The sequence below is a fragment of the Eublepharis macularius genome, chromosome 4, assembly GCF_028583425.1.
Source record: "Eublepharis macularius isolate TG4126 chromosome 4, MPM_Emac_v1.0, whole genome shotgun sequence".
In the NCBI taxonomy this organism is placed as follows: domain Eukaryota; kingdom Metazoa; phylum Chordata; class Lepidosauria; order Squamata; family Eublepharidae; genus Eublepharis; species Eublepharis macularius.
Window position 1 is genome coordinate 112,833,150 of NC_072793.1, and position 19,856 is coordinate 112,853,005.

Here is a 19,856-nt window from a genome sequence, read left to right on the forward strand (position 1 = left end):
TGGTTTGAATTTTTCTTTGATTTCTTGGATTTTGTAAAAACGGTCTCTTGTTCTTCCTTTTTTGTTGTTCTGTTTCTCTGCACTGGTTATTAGAATTCACTGAAAATTTACATTCAGTAATTTCTGACCCTATTTCTGTCACCTTTTGCATTTGCTTCGTCTATAGCAATTTTAAGGGTTTCATCTAGGAATCCTAGAGTTCCATCTAGGATTCTCCTTTCGTTTGGCTACAGGAAAAGTCTTTGCGCATTCTTCCTTCATAATGATTCTGGTTTCGGCCCACAGTTCTTCTGGTTCCCAATAAATTAAACTTAGTAATGCAATTCTGTTCTTTATATGGTTTTCAAATTCTTCAGAAATGTTATTTAGAAATATTATGCTCCACTGTGATTCTTTTAGTATTTCTCTTCAGCTTTATTCTAATTTTTGTTATTAACAGTTCATGGTCTGTACCACAATCAGCTCCTGGTCTTGTTTTAGCAGTGAGAATAGAGCTTCTCCATCTTCTGCTTCCAATTATACTTCTGTTTCCAATTATACTCCATATTCCGCTTCCAGTTAGACTTCCAAGTAATCTATTTGATTCTTGTATTTGGCCATTTGATGATTTCCACGTATACAATCATCTATTTGGGTGCCTGAAGCATGTGTTTGCAATGAACAAATTTTTAGCTTCACAAAATTCTATGAATCGTGCTCCTGCTTCCAGGGCTGGTGCACCCATTGAGGCCAGGTAGGCAGTTGCCTCAGGGAGCAGGGTGCCAGAGGGGGCACCAGAGGAGGTGCTGGGGACAGGAGCACGCACCATGGAGCTGCAGCCTCCCAGTCCCGCGCTGCCGTCAACACATGCCCCCAGCCGGGCGCAGCAGCCGTGGGCAGGCATCTAGGGTGGCACAGGGCAACTGAGCGGGAGAGCTGGGACGCCACCCATGCGCCATCCCAGCCACCCACTGCAGCAATTGGGCCGGCTCGTGCGCATGCCCGTGATGATGGCACACGTGACGTCATCATGCAGGCTGGTGTGTGTGTGCGTGCGCATGTGCGCACGTGCACAGGCTCCCAGGCAGCTGCGGGTGCTGGAAACCCTGGTGCCACTCCTGCCTGCTTCATTTCATAATCCTAGTCCAAATTTTCTGATGATGTTTAATTCTGCTTAGTCTCCTATTTTGCATTCTAGGCTATTTCCACACTGCCTTAAAATAGTGGCAGGCTCCTGGAACACTGGCGGCTTCTTCACACCTCACATTTCTGTTTCCTATTATGTGCCACACAACTTTGGAATTTCCTTTTGCAACTATTCACATCAGCAACTGGATATCCTTTTGGCTTAATACAGTTGCATCATTAAGAACAGAGCTATTCGTACTTGTTCTCTGCTTTTCCCCAGTAGCAAATTGAGGGTCTTCCAGCCTAGGGGAGGGGTCCTGTCTTCCAGCACTATATCTTCTTTTGTTTTGAGTTGTCTCATCATAGGATTTTCAAGGTAAGAGTTTATCAGAAGTGGTTTATCCTTGTCTTCTTCTGCATAGTACTAACCAGGGTTAGCTGAAGTGTCAATGATTTTGTCTGTGAAAGATACTTTGTGTCACCTTCCACTGCTGCTGCTGCCCAGTAGTTGTCCTTCAAGGTTTTCCCCAATACCCATCATGATTCAAACTGTGAGTTCTCTTCTGCTGATGTGACCATTCCACCTTGAGGGACTCTGCTATAGCTTAGACTATTGACTGAGTCTGCTCTCCTGATGGTATTGCTCTCAGCTTCACTGACACACTCAAATCCCCCCACCATGTTAAGGTGTGTATCCAAGAGTGGGAGATGTAGATGTAGATATATCAGATTTTCCTGCAAATCTAGGTTTTTCTACATTTCTGAAAACTTGGAGTTTTCCTGGACAGGATCTTTCCTGCCTGTCCATAGTTCCAACCTCTGGATTTAAGTATCCATAGACAAGACCCCCACATGGGGGAAGGGTACACTTTACTGAAGCCCAGAGGACCACAGTGTCCCAGTTCAGGCTACAATTCCCATTTTAAAAACTGAGGATAAAATGAAGAAATAAACTGGGAAAGGGCAAGATGGTGATGAAGAGGCAATACCGCTGAAGGCTTCTACTGTTTGAATTATTTTGGAACTCCTGTTGCCGCTTAATCTACTTGTCTGAATACTTCAGATAAGTGAACTTCTTCATATAACTGATAGTTGATAGGAATTCTCTGAAGTTTTGTCTGAAGGTACAAAGTAGCTGGGTGTGTCAGCTAGCAACTCAGACTAGGAAAGCATGGGGGCTGGAAAATGCTTATGAAATAAGGAAGACTCTTCCTGCTTCCCAGCCACTAAACAAACAAAAATTATGGAGTTCTTCCCATTGGAGTCTGAGGAGAAATTTGTTGTACCTGTCTCAAATGCCTTTGCTCCCCTGGCTGTGAATGATGGCAGAAGAAGTGAAAAGAGGGGTTTGGTGGATAAACAAGCTTACGCCTCCCTGGGCGATTATGATCCTTATTTGGAACAGCCTAGTGAGGATACAAAGTTGAAAGATTTACTGCCAGAGAAGAAGGAGGCAGAAGGCTACAAAGCTGGAAACTTCACTGAGCAGATTGATATGTTGAATCTAATTATTAGAACCATGAACTATATTTATAAAGCTTTAGAGGATTTCCTAGAAAAAACTTCCTCTATAATGAAGCATCTGAAGAAGAGAACTTGATTCTCGAAAGCTTATGCTACAATAAAATTGGTTAGTCTTAAAGGTGCTACTGGACTCTTTTTGATTTTGCTACTACAGACTAACACTGCTAACTCCTCTGGATTTATAGCAAAGAAGTGGGCAATAAAAACCAGAAGTGGCAGATTGGACCCCCCGAGGAAATATAACTGTAACATCTTCTCCTGATCTTTCCCAATGTCACCAACAAATAATTGATGAGGATAAAAAGGAACTGAAAGACACATCTACCTATGCTCTCTCCCTAGAAGATTGTAAAGTTTGTTTAACTATTTGTCCTTATGGAGACCAAATAATGAATTGAACTTCTAAGTTCAAGTTCCAAAGAGTTTATTGAATATAGCCATAGGCCATCACAATTTACCAAAGATCGACTAATAAACAGTTAAATCCATTATCACAGTTTGTAAAGGTTAATTAAAATTAATTAAAACAATACAGTATGCCAAACTATCCCAGGAATCACGAAACAGCCTCATTCAGTACCACCTTAGATCTTATCTTTTTGGCTGTAAGTGCAAACTGAGAGACTCTATAGGACACATGATTATCAGTGTCACATAACAAAAACACAATCTTCTCAGTTTCAGAATATGTGTTTGTGACTGATAGGATTCTGGCCAAGAATTTAGCTCTGGGTGCACTATATAATGTACAATAAAGTAGGTAGTGGGAAATTGAACTTCTAAAAAACATGTAATAAGGCATTTAAGTATCATACTAAAGAAGAACCCCTGTTTTTTTAATCTAACCTCAATTGAAGTCCTTCCTTAACAGCCTTGCCCAGATGCAAAAAGTTCTGCTGTCCTTTAAAACGAAGAGTGCTGATATCACTGATGTCACAAAGATGGCTCTTGGATCAAAATGGAATACTCCCAACTAGAGTTTTCTATAATGCAAAGATCTCTCCTCTCCTCCCCAAGTCCTCCCATAAGTCTTGCATAGTTTAGCTTGAAGGGGAGGCAGTAACTGCATCGGCAACAGTAGAAACAAATTTTGCAGAAACTGATTTGATCAACTGGACTGATCAATCAGCCATACCATCTGTGAAAGATACCCACTTGGAGAATTCTGTAGAGCGTGACCTGCTGTCATCCTTTACTGACATTCCAAGGGTAGAGCACTCAGAAATTATGAACAGATTAGAAGGGCTGATGTCTAAATTTCAAGAATGAGCAAAACATGCTGACATATTAGAGGGATGTGCACCTGTTAACATTGGCCTGAGGAGTCCAGATGAGGAATTCCTAAAAGCTATGGAATGGAAGACCTCAGATTGTGTGGAAGAAAAGAACATCATAGACCTCAGTACTCCTCCTTCATTGGGTTTGCAGGACTGCAAAGAAGTGATGAATAGCACAGCCCTCCTTTTGCAAGCCTTACAGGGAACTTTAAATAAGAAGGGATGTAATAAAAAAACCCTGTGTTCTGCCTCTTACATCGAATAATAAGGCTCACCCCAAGTTTAATGGCTGCATCTTTGATGATTTGAAAACTCTGGATAACATCAAAAAAATAAATTGACAATCATTAACCCTCCTGTCCTGGAATATAGTGGGCTGGAGGTCTAAAAATTCATGACAGGGGGTTTATTAACTATATAATGCAATTTGATGTATGCAGATGATGCTGTGCTTCTGTCACAAACTAAAATTGGCTTAAAGTGTGCTCTTTAAAAATGTAGTGATCAATGTGGTATAGAATTGCTTACAATTAATTATTTGAAAACTAAAATCTTACATTTTGGTAGACACTTTAGGAGGGTTAATTGGAAAATTATTGGAAATACCACTGATCAGGTTAAAACATTCCAATATCTAGGAGTTACTTTTACACATAATGTTAATTTTATGGCACATATGGTTTAATCAGCCAATGCTGCAAGAAAGAGTGCTAACACTACCCTTAAATTTTTTGGGGAAAGAGGGCTCAGGCTTTATACCTATGGCACTAAAACTTTTTCAAGCAAAATCTTTAGCTCAATGTTTATATGGGTCACAAATTGGTCTGACTTCTAATGTTAAGACCCTTGAAACCATTCAGTCCAAATTTCTTAAATCTTTCTTTGATGCACCTAGATGTACCGCTAATGTTGTTTTTAGGCAATAACAACAACGACAACAACAACAACATTTAATTTATATCCCGCCCTTCAGGACGACATTAACACCCACTCAGAGAGGTTTACAAAGTATGTCATTATTATCCCCACAACAACAAACACCCGGTGAGGTGGGTGGGGTTGAGAGAGCTCCTAGAAGCTGTGACTGACCCAAGGTCACTCAGCTGGCTTCAAGAGGGGAATCAAACCCGATTCTCCAAATTAGAGTCCTGCTGCTCTTAACCACTACACCAAACTGGCTCAGGTTTACCCAGAGTAGAACTAAAAATTTTGGAATATGCGATTTGTTATTGGTTAAAGAAACATCTTAACCTGAAGGATCTAATTCCCCTACTTTTAGCCTCTGACCCCATCCCTCATGGTCCACAAGAACAGCCGATAAAATGAGAATGATAGTCTTGAATACAGATGGGCACGAACCTAAATATGAACCAAAACCCCCCACAAACCAGCCTGGTTCAGGGTTCGCGAACCAGGGTTCATGGAAGCTCGTTTCCACAAACTGGACAACTGGTTTGTTTGGTTCGTATTAAAGGTCCAGTTTAAATGGCCATTTCCCCGGGGGAAATGGTCATTTAAACTTTTCCTGCCACTTGCAAGCGGCAGTTCCCTTTAAACTATCAGCTGGCAGGTGGCAGGGGAGGATCCCCCCCTCGTAGACTGCCAGCTGATAGTTTAAAGGGACCTGCTGCTTGCAAGCAGCTGGGCCCTTTAAACAGCCCAACCCCCAGCCCCCACACCCCAGCCACAGCCCCCAGCCCCAGCCCCTCACCTCCCTTCCAAGCCCCAGCCCCCCACTTACTTTCCATCTGATGCTGGGGTAGTGGAGGCCTCCTCTGCTGACGTGCAGGCCCGCATGGTAGTGGAGGAGGTGGAAAAAGGTCCTCCCGCCCCTCAAATGGCAGCTGCAGCTGCCATTTGAGGGGCGAGAGGGCCCTTTTCCTTCTCTTCCACTGCCCTGCAGGCACACAAGTCAGCAGAGGAGGCCAAAAATGGCTTTTTCACCCCTCAAATGGCACCCGTGGCTGCCATTTGAGGGACAGGAGGGCCCTTTTCTTCCTCCTTTGCTGCTCTGTGGTCACGCAGGACAGCAGAGGAAGCTGAAAACTGCCTTTCTGCCCCTCAAATGGCAGCTGTGGCTGCCATTTGAGGGGCAGAAAGAGCGCTTTTCACCTTCTCCTCTGCTGCATGGGCAGTGGAGGCCTCCACCACCCCAGCATCAGAGGGAAGGTAAGTGGGGGGCTGGGGATCCCCCCCCCCCGCTGCCTGCCAGCTGATAGTTTAACGGATCCTGCCCCTTGCAAGTGGCAGGAAAGGGCCCTTTAAATGATTAAATGCCCCTTTCTCTGCTGGAAAGGGGCATTTAAACCCCACTAACCATGAACCACAAACTGGTTCATAACTGGGCCAGTTCCGTGCCAGTTTGTGGTTTGTGGTTTGTGGAAACACCACAAACCACGAACCCCATGGTTAATTTTTTTTCTGGTTCATGCCCATGTCTAGACTTGAATCCAGAAGATTTTTTTGATATGGGATTGAATAAAGCAAAAGCTCTGATGTTACAAAGATTGATATAGAGTCTCAAAATGATGAAGCAATGCTTCCCATAAATTATAGTACTTTAAAAACATGGCTGAATTATGCAGCAGTCTCATATCTTTCAGATATTATGTATGAGAGATACGGATGGGCCTTCTCGATAGCATGTTTTGATGCATTTCCCTCTGCAGTATTATATAGCAGATTTCTTCAGATGCCATTGACAGCGGTTGAGTTTGTTATACATATTTTGTGGCATTATGGATTAATTCAAGAAGAAAGGTCTCAACTAATTATTCCACTCCTGGCTAGATTCAAACCATTGCATCATTATATGAATTTTAGGACTGAAACTCTTTGAAAATATCTTTTAGATAATACCCAGAAACCTGTATCCTATGGGGCAGCAAAATTTTGTACATTAGCAATTAGAAACAGGAAATACCTGGCTGAGGGAACTCTGAATTAGTGCTTTTTAAAAAAAAGTCTTAGGTGCACAGTACGATTTTTATGACTTTTAAATGATTTTTAAATGTGATTTAAATTACAATTGCCCATTGATACTTTCTAATGCTGATCTCTTGACTGTAATACATTGATTAGGAATTTATTTGAATTTGAGAATAAAATGTATGTGGCATTTTGCTGCCTTTACAAGACTGCTTTATATTTATACTGCCTTAATGTATACAGCCTCCCTGCCTTTCTTAATGTTCCCTTAGATTTTTGCTGTCACCACAGCCACTCACCTTAGTTTTCTCTCAGTTTGATTACGAGTATAGGAAGACTTTTTATATTTGGTAAAATGACAGAATGAACAGTGCATGGGGCTAGCTTTCAAGTAAAATGAGATATTTTAGATAAAACAGACATTATGTTTAAAGAGAAACAGTTTATTTATAAGTATGTACACATAATGGTTTCAAAGTAGTTCATAAGTGTAATGATTTCAAGATAGGTCTTCAAATGTTTCTATGCAGAATTAGTCACAAAGATTTATTTTTCCCCAGTTGCCACTTATTTATTAACGTATTTATTAGCTGCCTTTTCTCCAAAGGTGCTCAAGGAGGCTTGCATAAATATATTAAAAACAGTTAAAAACAGAGTTAAAACTGGGTTTAAATCCATACCACTATTATTTATTTATTTAATCTTAGGCTGCTAATATCCAGGAAAAAAGAGAGATTTCCCTCAGATTACAGCACCTCCCTCCTGCCCCTTCTTTCCACAGAAGATTTCTGATCAATACTAGAACAACACACTGAAGTCTTTCCCTCAGAACAACTCTGACTAAACTGCCAAGTGGTGCAGAGGGCAATCTAAACTCCCCTCTGTCTGGAGATCAGGGGGCGGGGCCACCAGCCATGTGACCATTTTCACCTAGGGCAACCCACTGAGTTCCACCACCTCTTTTCCCAGAAAAAAAGCCCTGGCTGGAACCAATCAGAAGCAGTGTTAGAGCAGCAGTCTCAAATAACATCTTGAACTGCTGGGCCTCCTGAGTCTATCATATCAAAGACTACCAGTCCCAGAAAACACCATAAGACTGTGAGCAAGTTCTGTTTCTTCTTGTAGGATTTACAGGCTCAAAATATGTGTGTCTAATTCATTCACAGTCACAATCACACATGTTCTCTGCTATCTCTTGTGTGGTAGCTATGAATACAAATCAGGTATCCAGAAATGTAAGAAAGTAAAAGAAAGAGAACAAAACAAAAACTAAAGGAAACCAATCTGTGCTCCAGTAACTAAGGAAGCAGATGAACAAAATTGATGAAAATTATTTCAATATAGAGCCAGTGGCGACTATTTTTCAGTGAAGTGTGTATAGATCTACAGATTCTATGCACAGTGCAAGTAACTGGGAGAAATGGAAAGAAGTTTCAGCAAATTGGCTCACTTTGAAGCACATTCATGTGAGGAGTTAAGAAAAGGTGAGTGCTGGGTTCCGCCCTTCCTGCCAGGAGGATAAAGGGGGTCCTGGCAACCTTAGTTTGTAATGTTCCATCAAGTTACTTCTGACTTATGGCAACCCTATGAATTAATGACCTCCAGAATGTCCTATCATTGACAGTCTTGCTCTGGTCTGATTTTCAGATTTTTCTGCAAGCCTGAGGTCCTCCAACTTGACTATTATATATAAGTGGAGACCAGGGGTGTAGACTTTCCAATTTCTGGGGGTGGGGGGTGGGGGCTGGGGCTGGACCAGAGACATTGCTATATCCGGTCTTTAAAAGAACTGAGCCCCAGTGACATCATAGGGAGGAGCCAATGACATCACAGGGAGGAGCTTCCATTACCACCATCTATGGAGGTGGGGCCATGGGAGATTTAGGGATGGGCTCCCCACAAATTTAGGGGGACCCGGGCACCCATGGGGACCCCCCTAACAATGCCCCTAGGCTGGGCCAAACCTAGGAAAAGGTGGGAGTTAGCCAGTAGTTATAGTGCTATCTCAGCCATCTCCTGCTGTGTCCTGTTTTTGAAATTCACTTTTAGGATAGTCACTTTAATATCTACAAATATATATACTATGTATATAGGATAAACTAATGGTCACAAATTTGACACTAAGAAAGTCAGCACAGAAAAGTGTGTAGGGGAACATTTTTAAAGTTTTCCTGGACGTTCATTACAGGAATCCTGATTCTGCCTTATTTATAAGGGTGACTTAGTACTGAAATTAACTAAATTATGGCATCGCAGATGCCTTCATTTGGTAAATGTGTGGTTGAAGTCTGAACCAGGATAGAATACAAAACAGTTGCTGTGCACTCATTTCTGAGTGATGAACAAAGTTCAGAGTAGCAATCTCCGTCTTCTCGTTTCAAACTCCTATAAGTGTGTACAAGCACATTTTGAGGCAATTCAGAACAGTGCTAGTCACGACCCCAAAGAAAATTCACAGTTATACTACCTAGGATTGTGTATACCTTTGCTTTCTTAGTACACTGCTTAAAAACTCCACCTTAAAAACACAGACATTCAGAACACATTATTAACAAAATCACATAATTAAGTGCACATTCCTTGCCAATGTTCTCTCCGGGCTGCATACAGGGCCTCTGATCTGCATCCTTCCCCCAATCTTGTTCATGCAGATGAGCTTTCTCATTGTTTCAGAGAGACAGCACTCAGGCTGCCATTTTAGGAATTGTCTTTTTCTGCAATTGATACCACCTCTCCATTTAAAAATGGAATGGAGACTTCCGGTTTGGGATTCATGGAGGTCTGACGCAGCTCCATTTGCGGAGCTGACCGGACTGCCGTTTTAAGTGGCCGGCGGGGGAAAAATAGCCCGCGGCTGACTGCTCTCAGGCGGAGAGCAGGCAAAGAACGCTCAAGACCCTAGGGTGTGCTAGATCTCGGACGAGGGGGGGCTCTACACAACGGGTCCCCTCCCGATCCTTGAGGTCCCACCCTGCGACAGGTTGGCTACAATCTCTGCGGCAGTTCTGGGGCCAATTCGGCTGGCATAAGACCTACATACCCAAGCTTCGATTGGGGGAAGAAACGGAGAGGAGAAGTTAAAATCGAAACAGCGATTACAACCCGAGAAAAGTGAATGAGAAGGTAAAGATCACTATCTTCTGTTACGGGACAGATTGATTAAAGCAGAGAGGAATAAAAGTAGATTTTCAAACTGCAACAGGCTAACGATAAAGAGGGGAAGACTCGGCAAGAGTTGTATTTGAAAAGAGACTCAGTTTAAAGAAGTTATTAAAGGAATTGGACTATTGTTTTGAATACTTGCGGTTATGGAGCTGTGAGAAAAAGACACCATCGCGAGACCTACTGTGGGAAGTTGGGAGACAGGAAGTGCGTAACAACAATAGAGTTGCTGGAGAGAAGCGGCCCTTGCTGGAGGGCAGGAAGAAGGGAATCGCCATCTTTGAAAGGGGAAGGGTCGCGGCCTCAGCGGAAAAGGAAGTAGGCCATCTTGGATTGCAAAATCATAGAGAAACCATAGAGAAAAGACGCCCGACATTTTGGACTCTTTAAAATTTAATTTTTGTAAGAAGACCGGGACATTTGAAATAAAAGGACATTAAATTTTACGCCACGGAGTTAAGGAAGAGAGCGGACTCGTGGGAGCGAGCCAAAGCAAGCCCCACGATGTCAAAAAAAGAGTGGCAATCGGCAATAGAAAACCTGGATAAAAAAACTTTTAGATGTGATTAAAGAACTTAAGGACACGAAATTGGAGCTGATTAAAGAGGTTAAAGAGGTTACACAGACAGTAAAATCGGAGCTGTCAGAAGTGAAAAAAGGTATGGAAACAATACAAAGTGAACTACAAGGAACGCAGCAGAGAGTTAAAACAGTAGAAGACGCAATGGAGAACTTAGCAGACACGCAACAAACAGAGATGAGACTGATGAGGGGGAGAATGTCAGTTGCAGAAACTAAACACATGGAGAAGCAGTTACGTTTTCGTGGCTTGCCAGAAGTGGAAGGAAAGTCAGCGCAAGAACAGATGACTGAGGTGTTAGCTGAATACCTGGGGAAGGAGGAGGAGGAAGTTGTGGCTATCCTAGATGTGGCATACCGTGTGAACTCGAGAATTGCAACCCAGAGGAAATTACCAAGAGACGTGATTGTGCAGTTTACGACACGAAATATGAAAGAGAAGATTGTGACAAAACAGTTTCAAGATCCATTGGAGATTGATGGCAAGACGATTATCATAATGAAGGAATTACCCAGGTCAGTGTTATCAGACCGGAAAAAATACAAAGTGCTAATTCAGATCTTGAAGGACATGAAAATCAGGTACAGATGGGAGTTACCAGAAGGTGTGTCCTTTGAGTTTGGAGGGGCCAAAAAGCGCATCAGATCTGAGCGAGAGATGGAGCGATTTATAAGGGACAATGAAAAAGACTTACCAACAAGACTATGAGTATGGAGTGTAAAGTTTTATCTTGGAATGTAAATGGACTAAACTCACCGAATAAGAGAAAAAATATTTTCCACTGGCTATTAAAACAAAAATGTGACATTGTTTGTTTGCAAGAGACCCATATCAGAAAGCAGGATGTAAAATATTTAAAATCAGGAAAATTGGGCAAAGAATTTGTAGCGGCCTCCAACAAGAAAAAAAGAGGAGTGGTGTTGTACATAAAAGAGGAGCTACAGCCAAAATTTGTAATGAAAGATGTGGAAGCCAGATTTATTGCAGTGGAATGTACTTGGGACTTAAAGAGAGTGTTGGTAGTCGGAGTTTATGCACCTAACGGTGCAAAGGAATGCTTCTTTGAGGATTTGAGGAAGCAACTAGATGATCTTTCATACGACCAGATAATTCTTGCCGGAGACTTCAATGGAGTGACGAACTTGGAATTAGATAAAAAGACAACAACTGCACAAAAGAAAAGAGGACTATTACCAAAGCTCTTTTTTGACTTGATACAACAGGAGACTTTAGAAGACGTATGGAGAAGAGAATATCCTAAAAGTAGACAATTTACTTTTTATTCTGCAAGGCACTGTACACTATCAAGAATTGATATGATCTGGGCCTCAAAAGACTTAGCGTTATGGACTAAGGAGGTAGAAATAATGCCGATGATAGGCTCAGATCATAATCCAATCATGTGGAAATTAGGGAAAAGGAGAAAAAGGAAAGCATGGAGAATAAATGAGGACTTGCTACAGGAAGGAGAGAATATGGAGATGTTGAGAAGAGAGACAAAATTCTTCATACAATACAACGTAAATAAAGAAGTACCAACTGACAAAGTTTGGGACGCTTATAAGGCGGTTATAAGGGGCATACTAATGGACTTAAATGGTAGAGCAAGAAAAAAGAAAGAGGAGAAAAGACAAGAGATTGAGGAGAAAATAAAAGCCAAAGAAATACAGTTAAAAAAGAGACCAGGGAAAAAGAAATTATATCAGGAAATTAAAATACTTCAAGAACAGTTAACAGCAATGAATAATAAGGAATTGGAGTGGAATCTTAAAAGATTGAATCAGAAAGCGTTTGAAGGTGCAAATAAACCTGGGAAGTATTTGGCATGGCAACTGAAGAAGAGAAGGGAAAAGAAAATAATAAATAGAATTTGTGAAGATAATAAAACGTATCTGGAACAGACTACCATTAGTAGAGCCTTTTACAAATTCTACGCTAAGTTGTATAATAAGAAAGAGGTAAATAAAGAGTCAATAGCGTTATATTTGGAGAAAATGAAACTTCCAGTAATTTCGGAAGCTTGGAGAAAGAAACTGAACAGTGAAGTAACAGATGAGGAACTAAACAAGGCAATACAATCTGCAAATCTAGGAAAGGCGCCAGGGCCAGATGGACTTACAGCGAAATTTTATAAGGTAATGGCCAATGAACTGGCACCATTCCTAAAAGAGGTGATCAATGGAGTTTTAAAGGACCATCGGATTCCAGATACCTGGAATGAAGCGAATATATTATTGATCCCCAAAGAGGGCCAAGACTTGACTAATGTGAAAAACTACAGACCTATATCGCTACTTAACAATGATTATAAAATCTTTGCGAAGATACTGGCGGAGAGACTGAAGGGGTGGCTTTCGGAAGTCATTGAGGAGGAACAAGCAGGCTTTTTGCCAGACAGACAAATCAGAGACAATTTAAGGACAGTGATTAATGCTATTGAATATTATGACAAGCGTTGTGACAAAGAGGTTGGTTTCTTCTTTGTTGATGCTGAAAAGGCGTTTGATAATTTAAACTGGGACTTTATGTTTGCCACTATGGAAAAGCTACAATTGGGAGAAAGATTCATCAGAGCAATTAAGGAAATTTACAGAGACCAGACTGCAGCAATTGTGGTGAATGATGAAGCGACTAAGAAATTGATTATAAGTAAAGGAACAAGACAAGGTTGCCCGTTGTCTCCACTGCTGTTCATTTTGGTATTGGAGATCCTGATGATACAAATACGACAAGATGAAAAAATTCGAGGAATTAAAATAAAGGACTATTCATATAAGGTCAGAGCATTTGCGGATGACATAATGTTAATTGTAGAAGACCCATTGGAGAACATGCCAAAAGTGATAGATAAGATTAAGGAGTTCGGAGACTTGGCAGGTTTTTATATTAATAAAAAGAAGTCAAAGATACTATGCAAAAATATGACTAAGCAGAAACAACAATTGTTAACGGAAATAACGGATTGTGAAGTAACAAGTAAGGTGAAATATTTGGGAATCGAACTGACTGCTAAGAATATAGACTTATTTAAAAACAACTATGAAAAACTATGGACTCAGATAGAGAGAGATTTGATTAAATGGAACAGACTAAATTTGTCATGGTTGGGAAGGATTGCAGCAGTTAAGATGAATGTGTTACCAAGAGTAATGTTTTTGCTACAGACAATACCAATCATCAGTGACTCTAAGCAATTTGAAAAATGGCAGAGGAAAATATCAGACTTTGTATGGGCAGGCAAGAAGCCCCGAGTGAAAATGAAAGTTTTACAAGATGCAAAGGAAAGAGGCGGAATGCAACTGCCCAATCTAAGACTTTACCATGACGCAATTTGCTTGGTGTGGTTGAAGGAGTGGATGACGCTAAAGAATAAGAAATTACTAGCCCTAGAGGGATACAAAAAAATATTTGGATGGCACGCATACTTATGGCATGATAAAGTAAAGGCGAACTCGATGTTCCTGCATCACTATATACGGAGAAGTTTATATATAATCTGGAAGAAGTATAAAATCTATCTGGAAGAAGGAACCCCTTTGTGGGTAGTTCCATATGAGGTGATAGATCCGAGAGCTGTTGATAATGAGCAACAATGTCTAACTTATAAAGAAATAACTAGAACTGAAGAATCTAAACTCAGAATAAAGACTCAGGAGGAACTATCACCTTATTATGATTGGTTCCAGTATAGACAGATTAGAGATTTATATAACTCGGACTCTGTAAAGGGAGGTATACGAACAGAAAACTCGGAACTAGAGCAGACCCTTCTTAAAGAGGACAAGAAAAGAATATCTAAGGTATACCAAGCACTGCTGAAATGGTATACTGAGGATGAAATAGTTAAAGGACAAATGGTGAAATGGGCCATAAATTTCAACAAAGAAATAACAATGGAGGCATGGGAATACTTGTGGAAGACTACAATGAAGACAACGACATGCACTAGTATCAAAGAGAACATTTACAAAATGATTTACCGTTGGTACATGACACCAAAGAAGATTGCGCTAGGGAATTTGAACACTTCTAATAAATGCTGGAAATGCAGGAAGCATGAGGGCTCCCTCTACCATATGTGGTGGACGTGTGAGGTAGCTAGGCAGTACTGGGGGGAAATAATAAGAGAAATGAGTGAGATTTTACAATTTCAAATTAATAAGAACCCAGAACTCCTGCTACTAAACTTGGGAATGGAGGGAATTCCAGCCCATCATAGGACGTTGATATTTTACATGACGGCAGCAGCTAGACTTTTGTATGCGCAAAAATGGAAAATACAAGAAGTGCCAACCATTGAAGATTGGATCCACAAATTGCTGTATATGGCAGAAATGGACAAAATGACAAGAAAATTGAGAAACCTGGACTCAGGACAGTTTAACACAGACTGGGAGAAGCTGAAACAATATTTGGAGAAGAAGTGGGAGGTGGGAGGAGAACTGTGGCAGTTTGAGAACTACTGAAGTACAATAAAATGTAGAGGGGGGTGACTTTACTGGGGAGGAGAAGAGGTAAAAGAGAATTTCTAAGCAGTTATGATATTAGATTGATATATATAGAATAATAAATAGAATATTGATAGAAAATAATTAATCATAAGGGTTAACTATAAGGATTGATTAACTAATAATATTTTCTTTTTGATTCCGTACAGTGTACCAAACTGAATATGTTTATTTGAAGTTGTATATGAGTCAAATTGATTGATATCATATATAGACTTATGATTGAAGGGGAATAGAAATACTAATGTAAACAAATATAACTAAAATAGAAAGAAGAAGATAGAATGAATAACATATAGAGTATAAGTTAAACTGGCTGATTTATATGAATGTATGGTTTACATAGTTTATGATATATAGAAATATTTGAAAGTGAAATAATGAAAAATGGGATAAATTGTTTATCCATTATGGAAAAAGGGACTCATAGTCAGGATACAGAGTATTAAAAATAGTTAAAGAAGTATTGCTTAGAATAAAGGGAGAATATATATTTGTTAGATAGAGGAATATATAAAGAGTAAGGGAAAAGGGATAAAGGGTTGGAAAACTGTTGGAAGTCAACAAAATGGGGGGGAAAGGGAGGGGGTTAGAAATTGGGAAATGGGAATATTGACTGTAATGTGTAAACATTTGATCCTAACCCAATAAAAAATTTTTCAAAAAAAAAATAAAAATAAAAATGGAATGGAAATTGAAAGAGGAGCTTAGGAGTGGCTGAAGCAGCCCCCTCCACCATGAAAAAACTAACTGTTCTCCCATACCCAGCCCCCCCAAACCAGCAAGCAAGCAAGCAAACAAAGCTATTTTAACAAACATCGGGTCTACCCTTTCCCAGTGTTCCATTTCCAAAACGCAATGTAATGATAAAGTAACTGAAAAGTAAAATAAAATAGAGACTCACTTTTCGTATTAAAAGGAACAGAAACTGTTCCTTAACAGAGTAGCATTAATTGGGGAGAAAACATGATAATAGGTGGTTGGAGCGTGCTGGCTGGTGTGTGTGTGTGTGTATGTATGTGAAAGAGAGAAAAAAGAACAAACTTATACTTGCCTTAGTTTTAGAAGAGTTCTTTATTATAGGAATTCCATACTTTCATAGGAAAGTGGAGAGATTCTTATCTATTGATCTATTCCTGAGGAGGAAGTTCTGAGATTAGCAATTTACACATCAAAGGGCAGTTCAGGGCAGTAAAGGAGTAAACAGTAAACAGATGCCCTGACCTCTGGTTTCTTTCCCTCTGAAACCTGAGGAAAGGGACGGCATTAGAAGTGGCGTCTTGGTATTGTTGTTATGTGCCATCAAGTTGCCTCTGACCTATGGTGACCTTGTGGATGAAAGACCTCCAAAACCTCCTATCATTAACAGACTTTCTCAGATCCCGTAAACTGGAGGGCATGGCTTCTTTTATTGAGTCAAGCCATCTCGTTTTAGGTCTTCCTCTTTTCCTACTGCCTTTCACATTTCCTAGCATTATTGACTTTCCAGAGAATCTTGTCTTCTCAAGTATGATAGCCTTAGTTTTAGCTTCTCATTTTAGCTTCTAGGGAGAACTCAGGCTTGATTTGATCTAGTACTCACTTACTTGTCTTTCTGGCTGTCCATGGTATTCACAAAACTCTCCCCCAGCACCACATTTCAAATGAATCCATTTTCTTCCTTTTTTTTTTTTTTTTTATAAATTTTTTTATTTTTCATAACTACAAAACACTACACCAGACTATCACAAGGAAAGGGAAGAGGGAAGGGACAAAGGGGAGTGGAAAAAGAAAAAGGGGGGGGGAATGAACTACAAACACTAAACACTACACTTCAATGTTTCCCTTCATACTGTCATAATACAAAAATAGCTCCATAGAATAATGATGGAGTGGTTAATCATACAGAGAATAAACATTTCAAATTCTGATTAAACTTTCCTCCCCCTTCTGGGTCCCGGACGCAATTCTCTCTGTGCAACTGCTGTTGCAATGCTCTCCTCTTCCCCCCCCCCCCTCCGGCTCCTCCTTTTCTTCGTTCTTGGTGCAGCAGAATTCTGGGTTTTTATTCTCAAAATCCTTTAGTTGATCTTCTGATAATATCTTATAGGCCTGATCTTTATATCTGAACCATATTCCTTCCGGGAATAACCATTTGTACTTTATTCCATGGTCCCTCAGAAGAGCTGCAAACTTTTTATATTTAAAACGCCGTTTCCGGACTAGAAATGGAACGTCCTTCAAAATCTTGACTTTCAAACCCATAAAGTCCAAATCCGCATTGTATGAGTTATATAGGATGGTGTCCCGAATCTTTTTAGTTGAAAAGTCAATAATGATCTCACGAGGCAACTGTCGCTTTGTTGCATATTTTGAAGAAGCCCGACGGACCTCCAAAATGGCGCTTTTAACCTCTTCTTTAGTCGTCCTTGCGGGTGTCGCCAGTAGTTCCGAGACCAAATCCCACAGATCCTCATTTTCCTCCTCTTTCACGTTTTGGAGACGCAAAATTGTCTGCGTTCGTTCCACTTGTAGCCCGATCAGTTGGTTCTCCACCAACTTCAACTCCTTTTTTGTAGCCTTCACAAGTGACGCACTTTCCAGAGCAGACTTTTCTGCCCCCCCCGCTGCTGCCTTAATGGTTTTCACCTCGCTTTCAATTAAGCCCACCCTTTGATCAGTTTCGTTCAGCTTGTCAACAAAGGGTTTTATAGCTTCCACCACCGCCCTGCGCACCAATTCTTCGAGCGACTCCCCTTTCTGCAAGGTGGCCGAGATTGACTTACCGAGAGCGGGACTTTGCTTCTTTGCTGCCATTTTGGGGGGGGGGGCGCCAACAAAATTCTGGAACTCCACGAAGGGGAAGAGCGAGTCTTCTTCAGATCAACCTCTCCTTCACAAACGCTTGTAGAACAGAAGGGATTCGCTTGTTTACAGGCTTCCGCCTGTTTCTTTTACTTGCCGTTTCTCGTTGCCCGGCGGCACTCGAGGCGCCGCGCACATCTGCCGGCCTCCATAGGGACAAACGGGCAATTCCCTCCCCGCATTGATTTCGGGGAGTTCTTCCCGCCGCGTCCCGGACCCTGGCTCCCTCCCTGGGAGTCCTGGGGGCTAATCCTTGCAGATCAGCCGCCCGGTCAGGGTGCCCGGTCGTTTCCTCCCGGACCAGCCGAGAGGAGCGTCCGGCATGGCTGAGAAAACGAAACCGACCCGAATCCATTTTCTTCCTGTCGACTTTCTTCACTATCCAACTTTCACATCCATACATAGTAATAGGGAATACCATAGTTTGGATTATCTTGATCTTGGTTCCCAGAGAGACATCTTTATCTTTAAGGATCTTATGTAGCTCCCTCACAGCTGCTCTTCCAAGTCTCAATCTTCTTCTGATTTCTTCATTGTGTCTCCCTTTTGGTCGATGATTTCACCAAAGAATAGAAAATCTTGGACAATTTCAATTTCCTCATTCTCAACTTTAAAATTGTGTAATTCCTCAGTAGTTATTACTTTTGTCTTGGCGCTTTCTCCTTTAACCTTCATCAGTAGTCATTTCAAGTCTTTGCTATTTTCTGCCAGTAATATGGTGTCATCTGCATATCTCAAATTGTTAATGTTCCTTCCACCAATTTTCACTCCACCTTCTTCTAGATCTAATCTAGATCTGCTCTGTATAGAGGTTGAACAGGTAGGGAGATAATATGCATCCTTGTCTGATACCTTTGCCAATTGGAAACTGTTCTGTTCTAACAGTAGCCTCTTGTACAGACTACAGGCTAAGCATCAAAACAATCAGATGTTGTGGCACCCCCATTTCTTTTAACAGTATCCATAGCTTTCCATAATCCACACAGACAAAAGCTTTGCTGTAATCTATAAAATAGAGGCTGATTTTCTTCTGAAATTCCCTGGTATTTTCCATTAGCCATCGTAAATTTGCAATGTGATCTCTGGCGCCTCTTCCTTTTCTGAATCCAACTTGAAATCTGGCATTTCACATTCCATATATGGTAAGAGTCTTTGCTGTATAATTTTGAGCATCACTTTGCTTGCATGGGAAATTAACACAATAGTTCAATAGTTGCTGCACTCTTCGGCATCCCCTTTTTGGGGAATTGTAATGTAGACTGAGTGTTTCCAGTCTGTGGGCCATTGTTTTGTTTTCCAAATGTAAATTGGAACCAAGCAATTATGTTGCAATTATGTCCAAAAGAGGCCTTGCAATTTGACTGTTGCTACAATGAAAGTGGGTGCATCCAGCCAGGGTTAAGGACTAAGCTACTTAGTGTGGGCCATAGTCATAGCTATTTTAAGGCAGTGTATAAATTCTTTTTTATATAAAATGTATTTTTATAAATATAAGCAAAACAGAGAAAATAAAATAAAAACAATAGCACAATTATAATTACATCAAAAGAAAAGAAAATAGTCAGATTTTTGATCCTCCAAGCATTTTCCAATTGTAACATTTCCATATAATTAAACAAATTTTTGGGAAGTTTGCCCTCTTTGGTTTTTTCCACTTATTTTTCTTTTAGATCCTTTACCCTATTCATGTCTCTGAAGATCATTATCTTCTTGAAAATTGAAAATGGATTAGAAAACATTTTCATAAAAATTTGTCTCTTGCATTGTTTGGCACATATATTGTTGCTAGTGTGTAAATCCTGCCTTCCAGGAGCCTGATTTTCAAAATCATATATCTTCTATCAGAGTCTCTTAATTCTTCTGTAACATTTATTTGTAAATTGTTTATATAAGCTACAACTCCTTTTTAAAATTATAAATTCTTAA